We start from the raw sequence: 27,500 nt of genomic DNA, 5'->3' as shown, positions 1-27,500 counted from the left end.
ATCGTTAAACGCCTAGAAAGAGATGTTGTTGTCTTGCCTATATACTGGGTTTTTTGGAGCTTACAGTCCCCAAGTGGGCATTTGAAGGCATAGACGACGTTAGTCTCTTTTAAAGCGTTCTGTTTTGTGTCTGGAGAGTTTCTCATGAGTAGGCTGGCCGTTTTTCTGGTTTTATAGTAAATCGTCAGTTGTATCCTCTGATTTTTGTCTGTAGGGATAACGTTTCTATTAACAATATCTTTCAGGACCCTTTCCTCCGTTTTATGAGCTGTGGAAAAGAAGTTCCTGTAAAATAGTCTAATAGGGGGTATAGGTGTTGTGTTAGTTGTCTCTTCAGAGGTTGCATGGCTTTTCACTTTCCTCCCCCTCCCCGCTCAGCTCGTTGTCGCCGTGTGGGGGCTTAGTGGGCGGCTGCCGGAGTGTGATGCTCCTTGGGACAGTCCTCTGTCCTTTTCTAGCCTTGTGCTCCTGCTGCCGTCCTCTCCAATTCTGCTGGGCATCTTTTCCTTTTCCTTCTGTTTTGTTTTTCTCCCCCCTCTTCTCCTATCTGCTTGCCGTTTCCTACCGACCTTTTGCTCGTTCTGGTTCTTCCCTTGGACTTCTTCTATTTTGACGCCCGGGTGCTTGAGGAGGCATACTCATGCACCCGTAGAACTGCAGTACCCGACGTCGAGAGCGAGGGGAACCTTTTATTGTCAATCCCCACTTCGTCACTGAACCCGATCTCGACGGACTGTCGGTTTCTTAAGGTGGCGTTTGTGGGGCGTATACTCGCGACGCACCCCTAGGAGGCCCCGACAAGATCGGCGATAGCTTCTTGTTGGGTGTCCTGCCTCTAATTGTGGCTCCATGGTGGGTGTGGGGGCACATTCGTGAGTGAATTCTTTCTTTCGTCAAGATGATTACCCCTGCTTCGGCTTCTTCTGGTTTACCTTCTCAGGCTCGTGGGGTGGGCGACCAAGCCCCCGAGTCGGTCCGTATTGGAAGACCGGGCTCTGTAGCCTCCGCTGCATTGGGCCCCGACCTTGCTCCTCCTTTGGCCTCTCTGACTCCTTCCTCTGGCTCCCCTCCCTCCTCTGTGGTTGGGTCGAGCCCCAAGCCCCCAGTGGTGACTACCTCGTCCCCTGGCGCGGCTCCTTCTCTAGTTGTAACTACTGCGCCTTTTAACCCCTCTCTCTCTGGGGGTTCTCACCGCCGTCCTCGTCACGGCCGCCCTCGCTCGATTCCTTCCAGTTCTGCTACCTATCAAGCCTTGTTTGGTCCCGCTTCGTGGGCCAAATATTTTGATCTCCTCCCTCTTGATTCTGCGCCTCCTGACGATTTCTCCCTCCATCAACATCTCATTGATTCCGTGGATGCCTCCATTACTTTCAACCCCACTCGTCTCGGTACACGTGTCGTTGCTGCTCCTTCTCAGGATGCTGCTTCCCGCTTGGCTGCCTTATCCTGCCTTGGCGAGACCCCCGTTCGGGTCTCGAAGAACGTTCAGTTGAATGCCAGTGTTGGCACTATTTTGCTCCCGCCCCATGTTGCGACCGGTGTTCGGGACCTGCGTGACTGCCACGACGATATTCGACATATCCTCGCTGCCCAGGGCCACTCTATTCTCCAGGTGGACACGTTTACTCGTCCCCCTCGTGGTAGTCGCCGTCAACCCCTCCGGGTTGTGAAGATTACCTTTGATGGTAGGACCCTTCCACCCTCTGTCATTCTTGCTGGTGCCAGGTGCTCTGTCCAGGAGTACATTCCTTCTCCTCGGCTCTGCAACAAGTGCTGGAGGTTTGGGCATGGTGCCCTCCGCTGCTCCGGGACTGTCTCTCTCTGTCCTTTGTGTGGTGGCGAAGGTCACTCTAAGTCGGAGTGCGCTTCTCCCCAGGCTCGTTGCCTCAACTGCGGTGAGGCCCATCCTACCTTCTCCCGTGCGTGTGTCCATTACAAGCTTGAGGCAGCCGTCCTCAACTTGAAGCACCGGGAGCGTTTATCTTTTCCTGAGGCGAGGCGCCAGGTTCGCCGGCTCCCGCCTTATGCTAATATCTCTTATGCTCGCGTGTTGCGCTCTTCCTCTCCTCGTCCTTCCCGCCTTCCTCAGACTCACAACCGTTTCCGGGCCTTGGACCCTGATGCGCCCACTGCCCCCTCCTCTGTCCCTTTGGGTTCTCTCCCGAAGGATCCTCCTCCTGGTCCTCTGTCTGGGGTTCCCCTTCCTTCTACCCGGTCTGTCGTGTCTTCTGTGTCTTCTTCCTCGTCCCCCTCCGATCCTCCTTCCCATCCTCTTCCTCCATCTATCGGCTCTCCCCGCCGCCTGTCGGTGCGGGCGGATGTCCATCGCTCTCCTAACGGCCGTCGTGTGTGCTCTCGTTCGGCTTCTCCTGTTGAGACACTGGAATCCGTTGCCCGGTACGTAGTTGCTGGGACACCGGTCTCTTTAAGTCAGAAGCGTAAGCCTGGCTCCTCTCCTTCCTCTTCCCCGGCGGGTAAGAAGGCTTCGCTTTCTTCCTCAGCTCCTCCTTCTGGCTCTGTTGCTCCTTCCCCTCCCGTTTCAGTGCTTGCGCCCCCTGTTCCTGCTATGGTAGTTTCTTTGGCCCCTGCTTCCCTTTCGGTTGCTGCTCTTGCTGGGGTGCGCTCCTCTCTTTCTACTCCCCCTCTTCCTGCTGCTGTCCTTGACTGCTCCTCTCCGTTGTCTCCTCCTCCTCCTCCTCCTCCTCCTCCGGACCCTGCCCGCCCACCTCTGATCTGTTCTCCCGTTTCCTTCCCTCCGTCTTTGCTCAGTTTACCCATGCCCCCTAACCCTGACTTTGCTGACCCTGATCCCGACCCTGATATTCTTTAACGTGCTCTGTTGGTCTTTCGCCTTTGTTTCTTCCTTGTTCTCTGTTTTTGTCCTTTCTCTTCTCGTCGTTGTCCATTCTTCAATGGAACGTTCGAGGTTATTACGCCAATTTCCTCGAACTCCAACTTCTGGTTTCGCGGTTTTCGCCCCTTTGTGTCTGTCTCCAGGAGCCAATGCTTGGTGCTCGTCCTGGTCGTTTTCGTGGCTATTCCTTTCTCTCCCCCCCCCCCCCAGCCATTGCTGGGGCTTCTAATTCTTCTGCTCTCTTGATTCGGGCTGATGTTCCCTTTGTTCCTTTACTTTTTCCTTCGCCTCTCCATTGTTCTGCTGCTCGTATCTTTGTGGGGAAATGGTACACAGTTTGTTCCATTTATCTCCCCCCGAGTGTCCCGCTCTCTCTTCCTGATTTGAAACACCTCCTAGACTCCTTGCCGGAGCCTGTGCTCCTGCTGGGTGACTTCAATTGTCGTCATTCTCTTTGGGGTGACGTTCTGATGAATACCCGGGGTCGCCTCCTTGAGCCGTTTCTCCTCTCTTCTTCCCTGTCTCTTCTGAATTCTGGTGAGCCCACTCATTTGGACTCTCGAACTCGCACCCTTTCTTGTCTTGATCTTTCTCTCTGCTCTTCTTCTCTTTACTTAGATTTCACGTGGCAGGTTCTTGATGACCTCCATGGAAGTGATCATTTCCCCATCCTTGTTTCCTTTTTCTCTTTTCGCCCTTCCCTCTCTTTCCCTAGGTGGCAGTTTGCTAAGGCGGACTGGACCCTATTTTCCCTCAGTGCTACTCTCTCTGACCTCTCCCTTCTGCCCCTCTCTCGCGCTCTCCTCCTTTTTCATGACACTGTCTTCGACGCTGCCCTCCGCTCTATTCCTCGCTCTTCCTCTCGGGGTCCACGGAAGTGCGTTCCCTGGTGGAATGCGGACTGTGCTCGGGCTGTCCGCTGTAAGCGTGCAGCCTGGAAGAAGCACCGCCGTAGGCAGACGACCGATTCTTTTCTTTTCTTTCGGAAAGCGAGTGCGGTGGCCCGTAGGGCCATCCGTACGGCTAAACGTGAATTTTGGGCATCTTATGTCTCGACAATTACGTCCGAAACCCCTCTGGCCCAGATCTGGAAGCGTATCCGCAAGATAGCGGGTAAGTTCGTTCCCGATGTTTCACCGGTCCTTCACCTCCATGATACTCTTGTGGCGGACCCGTTGCAGGTCGCTTCCGAACTGGGTTCCCACTTTTCTTCTGTTAGCTCTGGTCTTCATCTTCCCCAATCTTTCCTTCTTCGTAAACCTGTCCTTGAGTCTCGTCCTTTAGATTTCTGCACTCATCTTCAGCTTCCCTATAATGATCCCTTCTCTCTCTCTGAACTTCGTTCTGCCCTGGCCCTCTGCGGTTCTACGGCGGCGGGCTCCGATGGTATTCATTATGAGATGCTTCGCCATCTCCCTCCGAGCACGTCTCAGTATTTACTGAGTCTGTATAATCGGATCTGGGAGTCGTCGTCAGTCCCTGAGGACTGGCTCGATGCCGTTGTCCTCCCTGTTCGCAAACCGGGGTCTCTGGGTACTTCCCCTAAGGACTTTCGCCCTATTGCTCTCACAAGTTGTGTCTGCAAACTCTTTGAACGTATGGTTAACGTTCGTCTGATGTGGTTCCTGGAACACCATCACCTCCTCTCCCCTTCTCAATTTGGTTTCCGCAAGTGCCGCAGCACGACAGATGTCCTGGTGAACTTGGAGGTCTATATTCGTACTGCTTTTGCTGCGAAGACCTCCGTTGTTGCCGTCCTTTTTGACCTAGAAAAGGCTTACGACACCACTTGGCGTTATCATATCCTATCTCAACTTCATTCTTTTGGCCTTCGTGGTCATCTCCCTCTCTTTCTCCGCAGCTTCCTCTCTCGTCGTTCCTTTCGGGTGCGCCTTGGTACCGCTCTGTCTCCCTCTTTTCAGCAATACGAAGGTGTGCCCCAGGGTAGTGTTCTGAGCACTACTCTTTTTGTGGTTGCCCTCAATGGTCTTCTTTCCTCTCTTCCTTCTGGTGTCTTCTCCGCTCTCTATGTCGATGATCTTACCCTTTGTTGTCAGGGTGATGATTCGCCTCTCCTTCAACGCCGGCTTCAACTTGCAATTGATGCCGTGTCGTCTTGGGCCACAGGTCATGGCTTCAAGTTCTCTACTTCTAAGACTTGTGCCATGACTTTTACACGGAAACGGGTTGTTCTTCGTCCCTCTTTGTCACTTTATGGTCATCCCCTTGAATACAAAGATTCCGCGAAGCTTTTGGGGTTATTCCTTGACACTCGTTTGTCTTGGTCTCCCCATATCTCTTACCTCCGTGTTGAGTGCTCTAAGGCCCTTACCCTCCTTCGGGTCTTGTCCCATACTTCTTGGGGGGCAGATAGGCGCACTCTCCTTGCTTTACATTCCTCTCTCGTCCTGTCTAAGCTCGATTATGGTTGCCCTGCTTACTCGTCTGCTTCTCCTTCTACTCTTCGCCGTCTTGATGCTTTGCACCATACTGGGTTGCGCCTCAGTTCTGGTGCCTTTCGTTCGACTCCCGTCCTTAGCTAGTATGTTGACACTGGCTTCCTGTCTCTCCAGGACCGCCGTGATCGCTACTGTCTTCGCTATCTTGCGCGGTCCTTGCAACATCCTTCCTCTCGCCTCTGTCGTGCTTTAACTTTTACCCCTCCTGCGGTTCCTGTTCCTCTTCACCACCTCCCTCTTTCTGTCCGGTTATCTCGCCTACAGGATTCTCTCTCCGTTCGTATTTCTGATGTTTCTCCTCGTGTTGTTCCTTCTTTGCCCCCGTGGAGGGTCCCTCTTCCGCGGTTTTGTACATCCTTGACTCGTATCACTAAAGCTTTTACCCCTCCTACGGTTCTAAAACGCCTTTTCCTCGAGCACTTTTCTTCTCACTCCCGCTCCGTTTCTGTCTTCACCGATGGGTCTAAGTCAGCGGACGGTGTTGGCTACTCTGTTGTTTTTCCTGATCGCACTTATATGTGTCGCTTGCCTCCGGAGACTAGCATCTTTACAGCGGAACTTTATGCTATTCTCTATGCTCTTCGTCTCCTGCTTTCTCGTTGTCAGTCTTCCTTTGTGGTTGTTGTTGACTCTCGTAGTGCCCTCATGGCTCTCGGGTGCTTTAATCCAGTTCATCCAGTAGTTGTCGAGATCCAGCATTGGCTGTTTCTCGTTCACAGTAAATTTAAGTCGGATGAGTTTTGTTGGGTTCCCAGCCATATTGGCGTGTCTTTAAATGAGCGTGCGGATGCTGCCGCTAAGGAAGCTGTCCGCTCTTGTCCCATCTCTCGTAAAGGCATTCCGTATTCCGACTTTTACCCGGTTATCCATTCCTCAGTCCTTACCCGTTGGCAGGCTTCTTGGTTGTCTGTTACTGGTAACAAGCTACGTACTCTTAAATGTTGTGTTTCCTCGTGGCCGTCCTCCTTCCACCGTAACCGGCGGTGGGAAACAGCTCTGGCGAGGTTGCGTATTGGCCATACTCGCTTAACCCATGGTCACTTGATGGAGCGCCGCCCTGCTCCTTATTGTCCTAGTTGCATTGTCCCTCTTACGGTCGTGCATGTCCTTCTTGAATGTCCTGACTTCCAGGACGAGCGCGTGTCTTGCTTTCCGACCGCCCCTCGCGGTCACCTGTCCCTCGATAGAATTCTTGGTGACTCGGATACTTTTGATATCGTTCGCCTTATGCGTTTTTGTTCTCGTATTGGCATCCTTGGTGATATTTAGCGCCCTCTGATTATTTTGCGTATTTGATGGTGCTACATAGCCTTCCCGGTTTGGTGCCTTCTTTTGATAATTACTTACTTTTCACTTTCCTTCTTATGATGTCTTCGATGAAACCATTGGAGAAGCCGTTATTGACTAGGACCTGCCTTACCCTACAGAGTTCTTCGTCGACTTGCTTCCATTCTGAGCTGTGGCTGAGAGCACGGTCGACGTATGCGTTAACAACACTCCTCTTGTACCTGTCAGGGCAGTCGCTGTTGGCATTTAGGCACATTCCTATGTTTGTTTCCTTAGTGTAGACTGCAGTGTGGAAACCTCCGCCCTTTTCCATGACTGTTACATCTAGAAAAGGCAGCTTCCCATCCTTTTCCGTCTCGTAAGTGAAACGCAGCACGGAACTCTGCTCAAATGCCTCCTTCAGCTCCTGCAGATGTCTGACATCAGGTACCTGTGTAAAAATGTCGTCAACATACCTGCAGTATATGGCCGGTTTCAAGTTCATGTCGACTAAGACTTTTTGCTCGATGGTACCCATGTAGAAGTTTGCAAACAGGACACCTAGGGGAGAACCCATGGCGACCCCATCTACTTGCTTATACATGTGCCCATCCGGGCTCAAGAAGGGTGCCTCTTTAGTACAAGCTTGGAGTAGTTTCCTCAGAATACTTTCTGGCATGTCAAGAGGAGTACAGGCTGGATCACGATACACTCTGTCGGCTATCATTCCGATTGTCTCGTCCACAGGTACGTTGGTAAACAGCGATTCTACGTCCAACGAGGCTCTTATCCCTGTGGCCCGTGTGCCCCGCAGTAAGTCCACAAATTCCTTTGGAGACTTCAGGCTGAAGGCGCAAGGAACATAAGGAGTCAGCAGGCCGTTGAGTCGCTTCGCCAGTCTGTACGTGGGTGTGGGTATCTGGCTAATGATTGGCCGAAGTGGGTTTCCAGGCTTGTGCGTCTTGACATTTCCATACGCATATCCAGGTTTATATTCCCCAATGATCTTTGGCAGGTGGAGTCCGGATTTCTTGGCGTTCACAGTTTCGATCAGTTTGTTGACCTTTGCTTTTAATTCGGCTGTAGTGTCCTTCGTTACCCTTTGGAACTTAGTTTGGTCAGAGAGTATGATGTTCATTTTCGCCAGATATTCGTCTTTTTTTAAGAATGACATATATTGGCGACTTGTCACCTCTCCTGACAACTATCTCCTTGTTCTCACGAAGGCTTTTAGCTGCCGCTTTAAGCTCGGGGGACAGTATGGTGCTTCTGTAGTTGCCTCGATTCTTTCCTCCTTCTGCAATAAGTTCTGCTTGTAAGGTATCTTTGGTAGTGACCTTCTTTTGTGTCTCGAGGTCGAATATGTCGTCCAACAGAATTTCCAACTCTACTTTCCGGGCCATTTCACTCGGTCTGGACATAACATGACAGTTTATGCCCAGATTTAGGAGAGTGACTTGGTCCTCAGTGAGGTTAATTCCTGCAAGGTTCAGGAAGCCATCTCTTGGTCGTGGAATTGCCATAGGTCCTCCATATAATGTTGTTAGTTTCTTGATAATCCTTGTTTCAGTGCTGAGGTGATGTTGGTCTGTGAGGATGCCGGAAAGTAGAGTTGGAAATTCTGTTGGACGACATATTCGACCTCGAGACACAAAAGAAGGTCACTACCAAAGATACAGGGATAAGAGCCTTGTTGGACGTAGAATCGCTGTTTACCAACGTACCTGTGGACGAGACAATCGGAATGATAGCCGACAGAGTGTATCGTGATCCAGCCTGTACTCCTCTTGACATGCCAGAAAGTATTCTGAGGAAACTACTCCAAGCTTGTACTAAAGAGGCACCCTTCTTGAGCCCGGATGGGCACATGTATAAGCAAGTAGATGGGGTCGCCATGGGTTCTCCCCTAGGTGTCCTGTTTGCAAACTTCTACATGGGTACCATCGAGCAAAAAGTCTTAGTCGACATGAACTTGAAACCGGCCATATACTGCAGGTATGTTGACGACATTTTTACACAGGTACCTGATGTCAGACATCTGCAGGAGCTGAAGGAGGCATTTGAGCAGAGTTCCGTGCTGCGTTTCACTTACGAGACGGAAAAGGATGGGAAGCTGCCTTTTCTAGATGTAACAGTCATGGAAAAGGGCGGAGGTTTCCACACTGCAGTCTACACTAAGGAAACAAACATAGGAATGTGCCTAAATGCCAACAGCGACTGCCCTGACAGGTACAAGAGGAGTGTTGTTAACGCATACGTCGACCGTGCTCTCAGCCACAGCTCAGAATGGAAGCAAGTCGACGAAGAACTCTGTAGGGTAAGGCAGGTCCTAGTCAATAACGGCTTCTCCAATGGTTTCATCGAAGACATCATAAGAAGGAAAGTGAAAAGCCATGCAACCTCTGAAGAGACAACTAACACAACACCTATACCCCCTATTAGACTATTTTACAGGAACTTCTTTTCCACAGCTCATAAAACGGAGGAAAGGGTCCTGAAAGATATTGTTAATAGAAACGGTTATCCCTACAGATAAAAATCAGAGGATACAACTGACGATTTACTATAAAACCAGAAAAACGGCCAGCCTACTCATGAGAAACTCTCCAGACACAAAACAGAACGCTTTAAAAGAGACTAACGTCGTCTATGCCTTCAAATGCCCACTTGGGGACTGTAAGCTCCAAAAAACCCAGTATATAGGCAAGACAACAACATCTCTTTCTAGGCGTTTAACGATGCATAAGCAACAGGGCTCCATTAAGGAACATATAATCTCTTCCCATAACCAAACCATCGCCAGAGAAATCCTAGTAAACAACACAGAAATCATCGATAGATACAGTGATAGCAGGCGGCTTGACGTTTGCGAGGCACTACACATCAAGAAGTCAACACCAGCAATCAACAGCCAATTATTGCACAACTATATTCTACCCACCTCAAGACTCCGCTCCAATATAGAAGCATCAAGAAATATGGACCAATAGGCTTTCTACAAACACTTCTATTCAATACCCATTGTTTCTGTTCTGTCTTGTGTTGATACTTTTAATACCCTATTAATATCCCCTCTTGTTCTGTCTTGTGTTAATGCCACATCACCCCTCCCACCTCACTCAAATGTAGATATAAAATCAGAGATACGTAAGTTCTAATCAGTTGTGTATTTGTGAAGTCTTTGAAAATGTAATAAGTTTTACGAAACGCGCCCGTGTCGTGTCAGACTAGAAATAAAAATGAATTTTGGAGAAGTGATTTTTGATTTACCTCCAACAGTGAAGCGTAATGTACGAAAGATTGAGAAAATTCGTGTTAGAATTATTAATCTTACTTTTTCGGTCATATTTAATAATATATGTCTACAGGAAAGACAGCTACCAAAATATACTAATATATATATATATATATATATATATATATATATATATATATATATATATATATATATATATATGTCGTACCTAGTAGCCAGAACTCACTTCTCAGCCTACTATTCAAGGCCCGATTTGCCTAATAAGCCAAGTTTTCCTGAATTAATTTATTTACTATAATTTTTTTCTTATGAAATGATAAAGCTACCCATTTCACTATGTATGAGGTCAATTTTTTTTATTGGAGTTAAAATTAACGTAGATATATGACCGAACCTAACCAACCCTACCTAACCTAACCTAACCTATATATATAGGTAAGGTTAGGTTAGGTAGCCAAAAAAAGCTAGGTTAGGTCAGGTTAGGTAGGTTAGGTAGACGAAAAAACATTAATTCATGAAAACTTGGCTTATTAGGCAAATTGGGCCTTGCATAGTAGGCTGAGAAGTGAGTTCTGGCTACTAGGTACGACATATATATATATATATATATATATATATATATATATATATATATATATATATATATATATATATATATATATATATATATATATATTGTGGCTAACCAATATATAACATCGGCTAACCAACATATTAGTTAGCCGATGATGTCACCTGACTTGACATAATGCCTCCAGTATAATGCTCCTATCACTAACTCTAGACACAATGTTGCTATTATTATCAGCATCCTGGTCACTAAACCCTGAATATGAACAATTTTGCACAAGTCTATTTTCTACATGAGCATGAGATTGTTTCATGATAAGTAGATGCACCAAAGAATGGCAGTGTGCTGTGGCTGTCTGTGTTACACTGCTAACATCATAAACAGCATTGTGTTCACTAGTATCTGAACATTGGGCATTGTCTTCATCACAGTCAGGATATTCTATTGTACTATACCATCATTGCAAAAAAGTAGCAATTACTTACATATTTCGTAATGCACATGACTGTAAAGCTGCCGCCCAGTTGGGTGGGTGTGGAGCAAGACTAGTAACTGTGTGACTCACCATAGATTTAAAGTGCCTTGTATAGTGACTTTTGTGAGCCTTTTGTGGAATCACTTGAGATACAAAAGATTATTGATGTGTGTATTTGTGTAGGTGATTGTATATGTATGTGTGTGTATGTATGTATGTATGTATATATATATATTATATATATATATATATATATATATATATATATATATATATATATATATATATATATATATATATATATATATTTATATTTATTTATGTATATGTATTCACCTAGTTGTGTTTGGGGGGGTTGAGCTTTGCTCTTTCAGCCTGCCTCTCAACTCTTTACTAACTACTTTTTCTGGGGGGAGCCCCGTCGGCTCCCCGGAGCTATCCCAGGCTGATATGCTAATGTCAGACTTTGGCATCAGTCATGTGTATGGAGTTCTTAGGCCTACCGGGGACCACGGCCAGAACCGGGCCCCCTCAGAGAGGCAAGGGGAGCAATGGCCTATAGAAGCCCCCGTGTAGTTGGAAGCATTCTATGTCTGCCATCGACCGGAACAGGCACCCAGAAAGGTAAGCGCCCCAAACAAACCCCTATTCTGGTTAAAATTGCTACCTAAAACCGAACTAGTGGATAGAACTCCCCAACCGAAAACAAGCAAACTAGTGTGACGTCACACACTGCCGCGCCGCTGTCTGCGCAGCTCCCCCCTCCCCGGGAGGGGGAAGGGGGAGCCCCAGACCCCCCGCGCCGGCTACCCACACCTCAGTTCTTGAGGCTGATGCTATAGGCGATGGTCGTGTGCTCTGGCTCCGGTGTCGCTACTGCACTGTGCTTTGAGTGTGGTGTTAGTTTTGTGGGTGCGAGAGCCAGGAGTTATCTTCAGTACTCGGGCTGCATGCGCCTAGGGCTGCCTTCCCTAGGTGCCCTGTAAGTACTGCCCTTGGGGCTTGGGGCCACCTTCCACAGGCTCCTCGGGGTCTGCCTCTGCTGGTCCGTTTTACCTTTCGGTTTTTCGGCCGCCTGTTGGGCTCTTGGGTGTTCTGTTCTCCCTTGTTACCGGCAGGTAAGAGGCAGTTTGCACTGGTAGGGGCGCAGGGTGCTGCTCAGCTTGTAATTCCCGACATCGCGGCCGGCTCTGTTCCTTGGGGTTCGCTGTCCTCTTGCGGGGTTTTGTTTTTCTTTTTGTTTTTGCCTGGTGGGGGGTTCTGTCATTTTATTCAGTTTGTTTTTGCCCTTCCACTGTTCTCCTCGGTGGCGCCCCCTGCTAGGTCCCCGTGAGTGTACACGTCCCTGGGGTTCAGCTTTAGAAGTTTGCTTGGTAGTTTTGGGCGCCGGTTTGCAGCACCCTGCCTGGGACTACCTGAGCGCGAGTCCTCTTAAAGTAAACGCTCAGGACCCTGGGAATCCCCTAGGGGGCGCGTGGGTCCGATGGATGTGACCCCGGAGTCCCCACTCGCTGTGTGCGAGTTTGAGGGTTGCTCGGTCCCCTTGTCTCAGGGTGACCCTCATTGTTTTTGCCTCTGCCACGCTGCCTGTTGGGTCGGTGATACTTTCGACCCTGAGTCCTGTGAGTGTTGCTGCTTGCTTGTGACTCAATTTACCCAATCCTCTGATGATTCTCTTCGGGTACAGGCGGCACGTGCGTTGCAGTCTAGGTTTCGTCTGTTGCAACGCGCTCGGTTGGTTGCTTCCCCGGATGCCCCGGGGCTGCCCCGCTTTGCTTTTCGAGACCCAGACTTGGGGGTGGGGGTCGCTTCGATCCTGGTTCAGTCCGCACCTCCTCGTCCTTCCCCTTCTGTTCGTTCTGGTCCCCCGCCCATGCTTCCGGCCCCGAAGCGTCTGTGGGTTTCGGGGTCGGAGCAGGGGTTACTTGATCTCGAGACTCGGGCAGCTTCGGGGGTTGCCCCTTCCGGGGGGGGTGGCAGAGGCATTCGAGTCTTGTCTCCCGGCCGAAGCTTCAGGGTCTGTCCAGTGGGCCCCCCTTCCTCCAGCTTTTCCGGCTGCTCCGTCCTTGTCTTGTGGGGTCGGGGCTTGGGGAGAGGACTCGGCCTCGGGTCCTGTGGTGACGGACCTCGAGGCTGGGGAGGGGCTGACTTGGGGGCCTTGGGACCCGCTGGACCCCGCCGGGGTTTTTCTTCCCACTGAGCGGGGCTTATTGTTACAAGGAGTGGGGTTTTCTTTCCCCCCCTCTGCGTACGAGTTGGATTTGGTGTCGGCCCCTCCCCGGGTACGGTTCCGTGTTCCCCCAGGTACGTCGGTTCCGTCCTTCCGGAGGTTTTCGGCTTATCACATCCAACCTGGTGTGGTGCGAGCGGCCTTTGCAGCTTACCTCCTGCGTGACCCGGATTATGCCTCGGAAATGGATCCGTCCACGTTCAGGTTTGGGACTTCGTTCCCTTTCTGGCTCCGTTACGAGGTTCCGGAGTCGTCCTGGCTAGCAGACTGCCCCTTGTTTGGTCTGGATTCCTGGCATTCTTTCTGTCGTTCCCGCACGCTGGAGTGGCGGGAAGCTTCCACGGTGCTTCAGGTTTTCCTGGGGGGTGAACTTGAGTACCTGAATGAGTGCTTGTTTGCCCCTGCCCTTCCCCGCGATGTGGGCGTTATTCAGCTCCATGTGCAGGTTCCCTCCCTTTCGGCGGCGCTCGTGGCGGAGGACTTGCGCGCTCGGGGCCTTTTGTGTTCGGCCTTGCGGGTTCTTTTCCCTCCTGGAGCTGTCTTCGGATTGGCTCGTGGAGGATGTGGGGACGCTTGGGTCAGTCCCGGGGTCCGGCACCTTGTCCTCGGCTGTGCGTTCGTCGGCTGCCTTGTTGAAGCTGTTCACGCCGATTTTGCGGGATGCGGTTTCCCTGTTCTATGCTTCCCGTCTCGCGTGTCGGCAGGCGGTGCTGGGTTCCTCCGTGGAATCTGCTTGGGCTCTGGCTCTTAGGCGTTCTTCACCTTTTTGTCCTCTCCTGTTTGGGGAGTCGGCTGTGGCGCAGTTTATTCAGGCTGCGTCGGCGGCTTGTCGTCCGATGTCGGACTTGTTGGTTTTCCGGGGGTCCCGGGGTGGGTCTTCCCGGTAAGGTCGTGCCAGGGCTCGGGGTTCCTCTCGTCGTGGTAGGCCTCCGGTGTCAGGTTTGGGGTTGGCTCCTCCTGCGGACCCTCCCTCGTCTGGTCGGCGCGGTGTTCGCGCTGTGCGGGGTTCTGGGTCTCGTAAGGGTCGCTGGCCCTTTTGCGGTTTGCCCCTTTGACGGGGCGATGGGGGGGCGGCTTGCGCTGTTCGCCCGCGCCTGGTCCCACGATTCGTGGGCCTTTCGGGTCGTGTCTCGCGGCCTGCGGTGGCGTTGGGTGGCCCCTCCCCCCTTTGGGGGGTCGGGGCTGGCAGGGCAGGCTTCTTCCCCTGCGCTCTGTCGAGTCGTCTTGGAGTGGGTACGCTTGGGCGTCGTCGAAACGACGTCGTCCCTCAGATGGGTTTCCCGTCTGTTTCCGGTTCCGAAACGGGACTGCGCGGACCTGCGGTTCATTCTGGACTTGTCCCGTCTGAACCCCTGGGTTCATTGCCCCTCCTTTCGGATGACTACGCTGTCTCAGGTGCGGCTCCTCTTGGAGCCGGGAGCTTGGATGGTGTCCCTGGACCTCCGGGACGCTTATTGGCATGTCCCGATTCATCCGCGGTTCAGGGACTGGCTCGGTTTTGTAGTGGGGCGTCTGAGTTACCGCTTTCGTTGTCTCCCGTTCGGGTTGAACCTGGCACCTCGCGTGTTCACACGCCTTACACGGGTTGTGGTGGCTCGTTTGCGTCTCCTAGGTGTTCGGGTGTTGGCCTACCTCGACGACTGGCTGGTTTGGGCTCCCAGCCAGTCAGCTTGCTTGCTAGCCAGGGATTTGGTTCTTTCCCAGCTCGCCGGGTTCGGGTTCTTGGTGAACTGGAGGAAGTCCCATCTGGTTCCCTCTCAGGTTCGGACTTGGCTGGGTCTCGTGTGGGACTCTCGAACCGCCTCCTTGTCTCTCCCTCCGGAGTCTCTCCTGCGGCTGCGGTCCCGCCTTCGTCTGTTTCTGGAGGGCCCTCGGGTCACCCGGCGGTTGCTCGAGGGGCTGTGCGGGAGCCTGAACTTCGCGATGGTGGTCTACCCGCCGGGTCGGGTTTGGCTTCGACGGCTGTTCTGGTTCCTTCGGGGTTCCCCCTTCCGCCTCTCTCGCGATCGCAGAGTTCGACCCCCGGGGGACTTGCGTCGGTTGCTGCGTCACCGGCTTCCTCTTCGGGTTTTTCGGGGTTCAATGCCTTGGCGCCTACCCGAGCCCTCGCTCGATGTGTACACGGATGTGTCGTCTCTCGGCTGGGGTTTTGTGACCAGTGCTCACCAGGCCGGCCAGGGGCATTGGGATCCGTCCTTCCGTCGAGCTCACAGTACAGTGCGGGAGTTCGCGGCAGTGTGGTTTGCTCTGGGGAGGATTCGGGTGGCCCGCAGATCGACGATTCGGCTCCATTCGGACTGCTCTCCGGTGGTTCATTGCCTGAACCGCGGGGGTTCGATGCGGTCCTTGTCTCTTTGGGGTTGGTCGCTTCGGGTGACTCGTCTGCTGAGTTCTCGGGGTTTGGCTCTCCTGGCGGTTCACGTACGGGGCGTGTCCAACGTCTTGGCCGACGCCCTGTCTCGCTTCGTTCCCCTCTCCACGGAGTGGACGGTCGACGACGAGTCCTTCCGTTGGCTTTGCCAGACGTTCGGGCGCCCCGAGGTGGACCTCTTCGCGTCGGCGTGGTCGCGGCGTCTTCCAGTTTATACGGCGCCCTTCCCCGATTGCGAGGCCGTCGGGGTCGATGCCTTTCGGCTCGACTGGTCGAGGTGGGGGTTCCTGTACCTCTTTTCCCCCGGTTCGGCTGTTGCTCCAGGTCCTGACTCGCTTAGAGACTTACCGGGGGAGAGTTGTCCTTCTGGCCCCTTGGTGGCCGGCCCAGCCTTGGTTTCAGGCGCTGGTTTGCTCGGTGTCCGAACCCGAGGGTTTTCCCGCAGCTCCGCCTCTTTCAGCAGATCGGGCCGGTACGTCACGTAGCTGGTTCGATCTTCCTCCTCGAGTCTTCGCGTATGGTTTTTTTGACTCGAGTCTATCATCATCTCTATGGTGATCAGGTGGCCTCCTTGTTGGTGTCCCACCTGAGGGCTTCTTCTCGGCGGCAGTATGAAGTTTCCTGGCGGTCCTTCCGTTTCTTTTTGCGTCTTCGTCGTCTTAGCTCCTTGTCTGTTCGGGTGGTCTTGTCCTTCCTCTCGTGGTTGTTTCAGGACCGTCATCTTATGCCTAACACTGTCGCTTCGTATCGTGCGGCGCTGGCGGAGCCGCTTCAGCTTGCTTTCGGTATCGATGTTACGTCTGCGCCGTTTCGCAAGCTGTCTCGTGCATTGTTTCACCTCCGGCCTGCTCATGCGTCGCCTGAGCCGTCCTGGTCTTTGGACAGAGTGCTCGCTTTCCTTTCATCTCCTCGTTTCGTTGTGGCCCCTTCGGTCCAGGATTGTTTTTCCAGGCACTTTTCCTTGTTGGCTTTGGCCTCTGGGGGTCGGGTAGGGGAGCTTCATGCTCTCCTCCGGCGCAGGGGTTTCTGCTCTTTTGGTCGTGGTGATAGTTTTGTTCGTTTGCAGCCGTCTCCTTCTTTTCTGGCGAAGAATGAGACTGCTGCGTTCCGGAGGGGTCCATGGGTGGTTGATGCTTGGTTGGTCAAGCCGGGGGTGCATCATGTTTTGTGTCCGGTTGTGGCGCTTCGCCGTTATTTGCGCGCCACAGCTTCTGTGTCCGGGGACGCGCTGTGGGTTGATCCGGTTTCCCTTCTTCCCTGTTCGCGGGTTCGGGTCTCTCAGGTCGTCCGCAGGGTTATTAGGTCCAGCCAGCATGCGGTCTATCCCCGTGCCCATGACGTTCATAAGTTCGCGGCTCTTGCTGCCGTCTTTGGGAATATGTCTTGGTCTGATATTCGGAGCGCGGGGATTTTGGCGGTCGAACAGGGTCCTGGCTGCTCGTTACCTTGTGAATGTCCCTGGGCCTCGTCGGGCCTGTGTTGCTTTGGGTCGGCGGTTGCAGCCAGTTGTCTCGGCTTCGAGTTGAGGGGTGAGCGACGACCGCCTCCCGGGTAAGTCCCTCTTTTTCTGTCTGTGGGTAGTTAGCTCCGGGGAGCCGACGGGGCTCCCCCCAGAAAACCAGCGTTGGAATGTAATGAAACTGCCATTTTCTGGGTGAGTCCCGGAGGCTCCCCGGCATCCCTCCCTCCCTCCGGTCGGCGGTTTTTCGCGTTTTTGACATCCAGCCTCAAGAACTGAGGTGTGGGTAGCCGGCGCGGGGGGTCTGGGGCTCCCCCTTCCCCCTCCCGGGGAGGGGGGAGCTGCGCAGACAGCGGCGCGGCTGTGTGTGACGTCACACTAGTTTGCTTGTTTTCGGTTGGGGAGTTCTATCCACTAGTTCGGTTTTAGGTAGCAATTTTAACCAGAATAGGGGTTTGTTTTGGGGCGCTTACCTTTCTGGGTGCCTGTTCCGGTCGATGGCAGACATAGAATGCTTCCAACTACACGGGGGCTTCTATAGGGCCATTGCTCCCCTTGCTCTCTGAGGGGGCCCGGTTCTGGCCGTGGTCCCGTAGGCCTAAGAACTCCATACACATGACTGATGCCAAAGTCTGACATTAGCATATCAGCCTGGGATAGCTCGGGGAGCCTCCGGGACTCACCAAGAAAATGGCGTTCATTACATTCAACGCTGGTTTTTTCTTCTTCTTCTTTTCCACATCACACCCCCCCCCCCGCCCCCCCCCCCCCCCAGGAAGCAGCCTGTGACAGCTGACAAACTCCCAGGTACCTATTTACTACTAGGTAACAGGGGCATTCAGGGTGAAAGAAACTTTGCCCATTTGTTTCTGCTAGTGCGGGAATCGAACCCACACCACGAATTATGAGTCCTGCGCGCTTTCCACCAGGTTACCAGGCCCCCTAAATTGTATATATATGTACATGTATATTTGAGTACAGTATGTTTAACGAGATATATATATATATATATATATTATATATATATATATATATATATATATATATATATATATATATATATATATAACATTAATAATTGTGTAACTAGCATCAAATATTGTTTATTTGCTTAGCTAAACAAACTAGGGGGTTCAGTTCCAGAACCGATTACTGTATGTGCCTCTGTAACCCTTTACACCACTGCCCATGGGATGGGTATGGGGTGCATAATAAAGAAAGAAATTGAATTACTGTGGACACAAGCCAAACACCGGTGCTGTTAGCTCATGCTGCAAGCGCTGCCCTAGGTTTGTTTACTAAGTACTGAAGCCATCACACCCAAGAACAGTGTCCGTGATATTTTTAAAAAACAGTGTGTTTACTGGGGGCCTGAGAAAGCTGAATATTATGCAGTACTCTAAATCATCCATGTATGACTCACACAGTGTGGTCAGATTTACCACAATCATCTCTATATCACTAGTGCAGCGGAAGGGTAAAGAAAGCAACAACACTATTAAATAAAATCTATAGTTTTAACAACATTACTATTTAGCACGCCTTCTTCTTTAGTACTACAGTATAACAAAACTTGCCCATTCATAGATAATTATCATAGCCAGAGTCATAATGTAAAGGTTAGCTAGCAATTTTTTGCTTGGGAGGTTGTCATCTAACATATTACAAAGGTCAGTAGATGCTACATTGCTTGAATGTCTGTATCAAGAAGTGAATAATGAAGAGTAATTGGCTTTTATTTAAAATATATTGTATTGAAAAATAATGCTATTTATGCTTTCATTTAGGCAGTTTATACCATCTCAAAAGGAAATAAAGTTGGACTTGTCAAGAAATACAGACCCAGGTGATTGGGAATGTCTTGAAGATGACCATAATGATAACCAAAATGATGAGAAACTAAACAATACCTTCCATTCATCAGGGGCTTCCAGGTACTGTACTGTATAATATACTTTGATTATGTTGGATATGGTAAAATGTAAAAATTTAATATACTATATTGTGATTATTATACAACATTTTGATTAACTGTTCTAAATGTTTTTCACTCATCCAAGACATAAATATATATCTATTTAGTTATTCCCGCAAAATGCTTTTTGCATCTGAACAAAGCTTCTGTTACTTGCACCTTTACTGAAAATATAAATAATCTGCAGATAATTTTTCCTTATGTCAATTGCCCTAAAATGCGTACAGTATAAGAAAATCACTATGATATTAAATATGTATGAGAAAATCTTTGGATCAAGACATGGATCAAACCAGTGTCTTGGGTCACCACAGTGCACCTTAACCCATGGATCACCTTTTGCCCTAAAATATAATAAAAATGCATTATATTATGCCACATGTATAGCATGTATACTGTACAGTGTATTGCTTTTCCAGAGATATCAACAACAAAAGAGATGACTACTTAAAATGGGAGGAGTATTTCATGGCTATGGCAGCTTTGTCTGCTCTTCGAAGTAAAGACCCAGCTACACAAGTAAGTTCTTTCTTATTGATTGTAAACAGGCTACGTATATACAAAAATATTATATGAGGCACTGCTAGTAACAATTGGTTAAGTGCCAATAGAAAAAACAATAAATGCTGATAAAACAAAATCACCACTTTGTTGACAAGGCCAATCGACCACACTGTGTAACACAGTACAGTTGGGATCATTCTTAACTCACAATCGGGAATTCTGGGTTTAAATCATAGGAGGGACAAAAAGGGTTGGGAATGTTTCCATTCACCTAATGCCTCTGTTCACCTAGCTGAAAATGGGTACCTAGGAGTTTGTAAACTATTGTGGAGTTGTATACTGGGTTGGGGAGCTTCATGCTCTCCTCCGGCGCAGGGCTTTCTGCTCCTTCGGTCTTCGCGATGGTTTTGTTCGTTTGCAGCCGTCTCCTCCTTTTCTGGTGAAGAATGAGACTGCTACTTTCCGGAGGGGTCCCTGGGTTGTTGATGCTTGGTTGGTCAGGCCGGGGGTGCATCATGTTTTGTGTCCGGTTGCGGCTCTTCGCCGTTATTTGCGTGCTACGGCTTCTGTGTCCGGGGATGCGCTTTGGGTTGATCCGGTTTCCCTTCTTCTCTGTTCGCGGGTGCGGGTCTCCCAGGTTGTCCGCAAAGTTATTAAGGCTAGCCAGCCTGCGGTCTATCCCCGTGCCCATGACGTTCGTAAGTTCACTGCTCTGGCTGCCGTCTTTGGTAACATGTCGTGGGCTGGCATTCAGGCACGGGGCTTTTGGCGGTCGAACAGGGTCCTGGCTGTTCGTTATCTAGTGAACATTCCTGGGCCTAGTCGGGCCTGTGTCGCTTTGAGTCGGCGGCTGCAGCCAGTTGTCTCGACTCTGAGTTGAGGAGTGAGCAGTGACCGGCTCCCGGGTAAGTCCCTCTGTTTTTCCTCTGTGGGTAGTTAGCTCCGGGGAGCCGCAGGGGCTCCTTCCCCAGAAAACCAGTGTTGAATGTAATGAAACGCCATTTTCTGGGTGAGACCTAGAGGCTCCCCGGCATCCCTCCCTCCCTCTGGTCGGCGTTTTTTTTTTTTTTTGTGTGTTTTTGACATGTGAAGAGCAGAGAAGAGTGTGAAAGTGAAGAGCAGGGGTGCCATAGGCACAATCAGAGAACACTGTATAAACATCAGAGGTCCATGCTTGTTCAATATCCTCCCAGCGAGAATAGGAAATATTGCGGGAACAACCGTGGACACTTCAAGAGAAAACTAGATCATTTTCTCCAAGGAGTGCCGGACCAACCGGGCTGTGGTGGATATGTGGGCCTGCAGGCCGCTGCAAGCAACAGCCTAGTGGACCAAACTCTCACAAGTTAAGCCTGGCCTTGAGCCGGGCTTGGGGAGTAAAACTCCCAGAACCCCATCAATCAGTATCAACCAGGATTCAGTTGCAGGTTCGTACCTGATCTGAGATTCTTGGTTGGCTTTCCTCTCCCTTTGGCCTGTATCCCTGCTACACATGGATGCGCATCTCAAGCTTGTAGTGGAGAGTCTCGAGGTTACCTATGTGTCATGAGGTACTGTATACCTATATGACTCAAGTGGATGTGTGGGAGTCTGAACTTTTCCCTGGTAGTGTTTTCCCTAAGCAAAGTTTGGCTTCTCGCTCTGTACCCATTTCTTCAGTTCAGTCCCTTTCACTTCTGCCAGGATGATCCGGAGCAGGCACACAAGACCCTCGGTTGGCTTCTGGCTCACCAGTTTCCTATTCTGGCTCACCAATTTCTTATTCTGGTTTTTCTGAACTGTCTTCCCTGGCACTCGACTTTTTCACCGAGACCTTGGCTGAGGTTTGTGACCACTCACTTAGCAGCTCATGGCCAGTGGGTGCATCCATTGCACTAGTACACAACACAGTGTATGAGTACGAGGCAGTTTGGCCCACTCAGCAGTTGCTTTCATCTTCAGACAGGCTCTGTGGTCTGGCTCCACTCTGACTGCATCCTATTGGTTCATTGTCTGAAATGAAGCAGGTTAGGTTGCTTTGGTTGCTTCCTTTGTGGAGCTGGACTTTGCAGGTAGCTCATCTAAGAGATGAGCTACCTGCAAAGTTTATTTGATTCACAAAAGGGGATTTGCAGAGTTTTGCAGGACGGTCTCTCATTTTTGTTACTTCACAACAGAGTGGACTGATGACAATGCATCTGTTTGTTGACTTAGTGAGACATTTAGTTGCCCAGAGATGGATCTTTTGCATTGGTGTGGAACTGGGGACTTTCGGTTTATGCTGCCCCATTTCCCTAGGCTCTTGTGTTAGATTCATTTCCACTGGACTGGGTTCGGTGAGAGTCTCTTTATCTATCCCCTCTGGTTCAATTGATGCTGCAGATTCTGTCCAGATTGAAAACAGTCTCTGGAAGGGTCTTTCTTCTAGTTTATCTTATGGCTGACCCAGCTACGCTTATGCCTTTAGTCTGTTGTCTCAACCCATGTTGTTGAGGGCTGCTCTGCTTTCAGCAGATAGGCCAGGAGATGTTCTTCGATGGTTTGAGACTCTCCGCAGATCTACATGTCTGGAGTTTCTGACTCTTATGTACCGCTCTTTATATGGTTTGTAAGTGGCCGATCTCTTCATGTCTTTGATCACAGCAACAGTCTGAGGTTGCTTGGGGCTCAACCATAATTTTATGTCTTCATGAATTATCCACAGTTTCTTTGCCTGTAGTCTTTTTGTTTTTGTTTTGATTGTGGATCAGCAGCTCATGCCAAATACCAATGCCTTGTATCTTTCAACCTTGGTAGCTGCTGCTGTTGGCATTGTGTGTTGTCATTTCATCGGCACTTTTTCTTAAGTTGTCTTGGACATATTTTAACCTTTAGCCTGCTCACACTCCTGACATTTCTTGGTCTTATCTTCTTGAGGTTATCTTGAGATGATTTCAGGGCTTTAGTGTCCCCACGGCCCAGTCCTCGACCAGGCCTCCACCCCCAGGAAGCAGCCCGTGACAGCTGACTAACACCCAGGTACCTATTTTACTGCTAGGTAACAGGGGCATAGGGTGAAAGAAACTCTGCCCATTGTTTCTCGCCGGCGCCCAGGATCGAACCCGGGACCACAGGATCACAAGTCCAGTGTGCTGTCCGCTCGGCCGACCAGCTCCCGGCTCCGACCGGTCTTCGGACAAAGTTTTTTTTTTCCACTTCACTGTTTTCTGTCAACACTTCAGTCTGAGATTGTTTTTTCATGGCTTTTTTTGTTTGCTTCCTCACTTAAGGTTGTCAGGTTGGAGAGTTTCATGTTCACTAAAAGTAGTTTTTGTTCTCTTGGTTTCTCTTTTTTTTTTTTAATTTGCAGCCTTTTCCTTCTCTTCAGGACAAGAATAAGGTGGTTTCTGAAGGGGTTCTTAGGTGATTGATGCTTGGTTGGTTCAGCCAGGAGTGCATCTTTTGTTGTCTGGTTGCAGCTGTTTGCCATTAATTCTGTGTGGTGGTGTGTGTGTGTGTGGGGGGGTAGGGAGGATGCTCTGTGGATCCAGTACCCCTGGTTTCTTACTCCAATGCCCATTTATTTTGGGTCATATGCAGTGTCATTAGGTTTATCCAGCCTGTCTACCCTTGGGCTCATTATGTTCGTAAGTTTGGGGTGCTGTGTTTGCTATGTTTTCAAATGTCCTGGGGTAGATATTTGGCTCGAGATATTTGGAATGTTTTGGCAGTCCTACAGAGTGCTAGTAGTGCGTTACTTATTGAAGTTGCCTAGTCCATGCTGGGCTCGTTTGGCTTTGGAATGGGTTAATTGTCATTAATATCCTCTCCTACAGTGGCTCCTGTCTACAGCTTTCCTCTACCCCTGGTGAGTTCCCCTTACTTTTTGTTCTCCAAGGTGATATAGCAACAGGGATCCTAGAACACCAGCATTGAAAGTAATAAAATTCATCTCTTTAGTGGATCCTTTCCATTTTCAGGGGCTTCAGTTTTTCCATCTTTGTGGCTCAATGACTGAGATATCTGTTGTGGGTGGAGGGATGAAGTAGCTAGGTGTGCAGCCACCTGGTGGTACCCAGGTGCAATTAATGTGTGAACTGCTTCATAACTGTGTGGCTTGTATTGGTGTGTTGTTTTCTATGTTATGTTTACCTTGCTGATTGTCTATATTGTCTCACTTTTCTGATGGCTTTTACGTGGTCTGAGTGATATTGCATCCTCAGCTCCTTGCTCCTTTATATAGGAGGCCAGGTTTTAGCTCCATGTCCCTGTTAGGCTTACAGTGACTTGCAAGGGCCTGGCATGGATTGAATTGGGTAGAGCTATCCAGGTAGCTAACAACAGGGAGCCACCAAGGCCCTACCAAAAGAGGTGTTCCATTATATCAGATGCTGGTTTTTCCAGTTTGAGCAAAGTATCATTTTCCAATACCTGTCAGATTTTCCACCTTCTTGCTTCTTTTTTCTGGGGGGAACCCCGGCGGTTCCCCGGAGCTATCCAGGCTGAATGGATATGTATAACTTTCTGCCATCAGTTATAGTGCTTGGAGTTCTTGCATACCGGGAACACGAGCCAGAACCTGGCCCCCCACAGAGAGGCACGAGGAGCAATGGCCTATAGAACCCCCCCCCCCCCTGTGGTTGGGAGCATTCTTTGTCTGCCATCGACCGGGATAGGCATCCAGAAAGGTAGGCGCCCCAAAACAAACCCATATTCTGGTGAAAATATTGCTACTGAAAGCCGAGAACTCCCCAAACAAAATGATCAAACTAGCATGATGTCATTGTGTTGCCGCGCCGCCATCTGCGCAACCCCCCTCCTTCCCTGGAGGGGGAAGTGCGCAACCCTCCCCTCCCCGGGAGGGGGAAGGGGGAGACCCAGACCCTCCGCGCTGGCGATCCAACCAGCAGTTCTTGGCCGATGTGATTACTGGCCGGTCGGGTGCCTCTGGCTCCGGTTTTGTTTCAGTTCTGTGCTTTGTGGTGTGGGCTGTCTCTTCAGGTGGTGTGTGAGCCAGGTGTGAGCCAGGAGAAATATTCCACGGTACTTGGGCTGCATGCGCCTAGGGCTCTCTTCCTTAGGTGCCCTGTAAGTACTGCCCTTGGGGGCCACCTTCCACAAGTCGCCTTGGGAACGACCTCTGCTGTGTCCTTTACTGCTCGGTACTTGGCCGCCCTTGAAGTCAGCTGGGGTTTTGTTGCCCTTGTTTATCTCTGGGTAGGAGGTAGTTTTCGGCACTGGTAGGGGCACGGGGTACTGCACAGCAAGTTTTTTCACCAATAACTGCGGCCGGCTCTGTTTTGCCTGGGTACGTTGTCCTCTTGCGGGTTTTTTCTTTTGCTTTTGTTTTTTGCCTGGTGGGAGGGTCTGCCTTTGTGGTTCCCCTTTGCTGTTCTAGGGGTATTATATATCTTTTCTGTTTTGGTGGTACTCCCCGCTTGGCCCCCGTGAGTGGACACACATCCCGGGGTTTCAGCTTTTAAAAGTTTGGTAGACTTGGGCACCGGTTCACAGTACCCTGCCTGGGCTTCCCTTGGTGTGTAACCAAGGCTAAGGGCCCTGAGAAACCCCACAGAGGCTACATGGCCCGATGGCTGTGACCCCTGAGTCCCCCCCTCGCTTCTTGCGAGTTTGAAGGCTGCTCTGTCCTTTTGTCTCAGGGTGACACTCAATGGTTGTGCCTCCACCATGCTGCCTGTTGGGTCAATGATTCTCTTGACCCAGAGTCGTGTGACGTGTTTTGTCTGTACGTACTCCATTCATCCAAGCCACTGATCAAGATTTGCGGGTGCAGGCAGCTACGGCGTTGCATGCTAGGTTTGGGTTGTTGTAACGCGCTAGGTTTATTGCGGCCCTGGATGCCCCGAGATTGCCCCATTGGTTATCACGGTCCAGACTTTGGGTGGAGTTGCTTCGCTCTGGTTCCGTCCGCTCCTCCGTCCAGTCCTTTTTCTATTGTGCATACTTCCCTCCCTTTGCTTCCGGCTCTGACCCGTCAGTGGGTTTCAGGGTTGGGGCAGGGTCTGGTTGGGTTGAGACTCGGGCGGTCTCGGGGGTTTTCCTCTTTCGGGATGGCGGCGGAGAGGAATTTGAGCCTGTTCCTCCAGCCGTGCCGTATGGGTCTGACCAGTGGGCTCCCTTCCTTAGTGTTTTGCATGGCTGCCCTGTCTTTTTCTTGTGGGGCAGGGGCTTTGGGGGGATGAATCGGCTCCAAGTCCTGCCGTAGAGGTTCCCAGGGTTGGGGAGCAGTTGCCTAGGTGGCCTAGGCCCCGTTTTGCCTCGCTTGGGTTTTTGTACCCTTAGAGTGGGGCTTGTAGTTCCTCAGAGTGGGGTTTTTCCTTCCCCCTCTGCGTTCGTGTTGGTTTCAGGTCTACCCCTTCCCGGGTACGGTTCTGTGTCCTTCGGGTCCGTCGATTCCATCATTCCTGGGGGTGCTTTTTTCCCCTTTCTCCTTTTCACGATTATGTCGCGTAAATGTTCCCTTCGTATCAGGAACCCTGTGTGTCCTTTGGTCAGGGGTCTCTTTGGGCCATATGTGCCTCCGTGCATTTGCGCTTGCTTCTCACGGTTCTCATTGGTTCGCAGAACTTTTCGATACTTCCAATATTATTGGAACATTTATTGACTTCCGGTGATGCGACTGGCCACAACACACGATGTGGTTGGTCATGTACATTGCGTTACCGGCTGCTACTGGGTCTGTGTTTCGGGTCTTTTCCTTGCCTATTTCCGTTTTTCCTCCCTCTATGTTATACATGGTTGCATATCTTGGTTGGTGGTTATTGACTATACTGATGTTAGGTGCTGGGGTGGGTCTCTGTCCATGTTCAGTTCCCTGATTTTGGACTACCCCAGTGTTCAGTTTTGGTACTGAGTTCTTTCACTTTTTCCTTGTATCTCACTGCAGGTTTCTGTGTTGCAATGTCTGCGGGTGGTTGTGGACTTCCGGTCAACTGCTCTTGCCCTACTGGTTCCTTTTATTGGGACAGGGGTCGCTAGGATTCCGGTCTTGGTTACGGCTCTTCTTTGTTCCTTTTCCGGAACGTACATTTTTGTTTTCCTGCAGAACATGTCCTGCGTAGTTCTCATGTATACCTCAGAGATGTGTGCATCGTTCTTCCCTGCTGGAGCTGGTTGCGCTGCTCCTTCGGGTTGTAGGGTCGTTGTTTTTAGCTTTGCGTCTCGCGCTTTAGTTCGTGGTGCTCGTTTTCCTCGTTGGCCTCTGCCTGGGCCCTGGCTCTTCGGTGTTTGGCCTTGTTGGTTCTTCAAGGGTCCTGGGGGGGAAGTTCCTCCCGGATGGGGCGTGTCTGCTCGCTGGGGTGGGTTCCTTTCCGGCTCACTGGGATTGAGTTCCTGGTTCCCTGGCAGCCATTCCTAATGGTTCTTTGCCAGCCTTGGTTGGGGATGCTGCTTTACTTGCTTTCCGATCTTGCAGGTCTTCCCGTGGCTCCACCTCTTTTTGCGCATCGGTCCAGCCCTGTAGGAGGCTGGTTTTTTCTTCCCCTCGAGTCTTCGTGTCTCGGGTTTTTGTCTAGTTTCTTGTCACTTGTGTGGGCACTGGTGGCTTCGTTGTTGGTCTCCCAATTGCGTGCTTTGTCTCAGCAGCAGTGTGTAGTTTCCTGGCGGTCCTTCCGATTTTCCTATCACTGTGAAAGGTTCTTCGGTCTCTGATAGGGTTGTCTTGTCTTTCTCTTAGGGATTGTTCCGGGACTGTCGTCTGATGCCGCATTCTGGTGCCTCATCTTGGGTGGTGCTGGCAGGGCCGCTCCAGCTTGCATTCGGTGTTACTGTTCCTTTTGCTGTGTTCCGCTTGTTGTCTTGGGCATTGTTTCACCTCTGGCCTGCTCTTGCACTTCCGATGCCGTCCTGGCTGTTGGCCCGGGTAGTGTTTTCTTCTCCTCAGTATGTCATGATCCCTTTGGTTGTGGTGTGTTTTTGTTTTGTTTTAAAGGTTTCCTTTTTCTGTTGGCGTTGATCTCTGGGGGTCGGGTCGGGGAGTTTCCAGCTCTCCTCCGGCACCCGTGTTTTTTCTGCCTTGTTTGATCCTAGTGGTAGGTTGTTCGTTGCTGCAGGCTCCTCCTTTTGGATCATGTTTGGGTCTATGTTTTCCGGAGGGTCCTTG

General features: G+C 50.6%; 1 non-coding gene across 1 annotated transcript in view; it reads left to right on the top strand.

The window, feature by feature from the left end:
• The window catches only part of LOC123757307 (uncharacterized), a 66,247-nt gene that overhangs the window by 24,748 nt on the left and 13,999 nt on the right, over window positions 1–27,500 (top strand). The window contains exons 5-6 of the transcript XR_011229384.1: window positions 18,729–18,875; window positions 19,336–19,435. This is a non-coding gene — a transcript (uncharacterized protein). The remainder of the gene's footprint in view (window positions 1–18,728; window positions 18,876–19,335; window positions 19,436–27,500) is intronic.

Source organism: Procambarus clarkii, chromosome 22, assembly GCF_040958095.1.
Source record: "Procambarus clarkii isolate CNS0578487 chromosome 22, FALCON_Pclarkii_2.0, whole genome shotgun sequence".
In the NCBI taxonomy this organism is placed as follows: Eukaryota; Metazoa; Arthropoda; class Malacostraca; order Decapoda; family Cambaridae; genus Procambarus; species Procambarus clarkii.
Note: the sequence above shows the minus strand (reverse complement) of the source record. Positions and strands in the feature narration are given on the sequence as shown.